Source organism: Aulonocara sp. 'chitande type north' Nkhata Bay, unplaced genomic scaffold (assembly GCF_057382095.1).
Source record: "Aulonocara sp. 'chitande type north' Nkhata Bay isolate Kocher_YH1m ecotype deep benthic unplaced genomic scaffold, A_spYH_male_GT1.1 unmapped_scaffold_45, whole genome shotgun sequence".
Classification (NCBI taxonomy): domain Eukaryota; kingdom Metazoa; phylum Chordata; class Actinopteri; order Cichliformes; family Cichlidae; genus Aulonocara; species Aulonocara sp. 'chitande type north' Nkhata Bay.
Window position 1 is genome coordinate 264026 of NW_028234377.1, and position 689 is coordinate 264714.

Below are 689 nucleotides of genomic sequence, written 5' to 3' on the forward strand. Positions count from 1 at the left end.
GTCCCAACAGGACTCCAAACATATGCTTTATACAGCATCATATTTGATGTATCACATCATGTACTGAAACTAGCTCAACCGCCCCTCCCTGAGCCTGACTCTGCCGGAGGGTTTTGCTCATAGGGCATATGATTGTTGCCACTATTGTTGTGATTTGGCGCTGTATAAATAAAACTGAAGTGAATTGAACTTAATTTTACAACAGAGACTCTAGAGGGACTGATCTACCATCAACAGGTGGGACTGATAGGGTTTGACCTTCAAGGCTACTCAGGTCTGCTTATTGTCTCAGTGTTAGTGAAGAAAACAGCTGGACCATTTGGAGGTAGGATGCTCACCCACACTGGTTCCATCTGAACTCTGGGCAGATGTCATGGGACCGGAGGTTAGGACTTTCAATCAGAGAGGCAGGACAGACTTCCTGTACAGGGGTCGTGGGCTGTGCAGATCGACGAGGGTATGCAGGGAACTTGAATAAATGTTCAGTTTCTATGCTGTACGTCAGAACAAGATCCAGACTGTGATGAAAGTGGTGGCTTTTACATTTTCAGAGAAAAGTCAGCTTTGAGACTAATCATTTAAGTATCTAGATCAGGGGTATACACAGTGGGCCAAAATTCAAAACTGGAACAAAGTCGCGGGCTAACGTTAATATTTATTGAAATATATTTATTCCTCCAGATATAAGA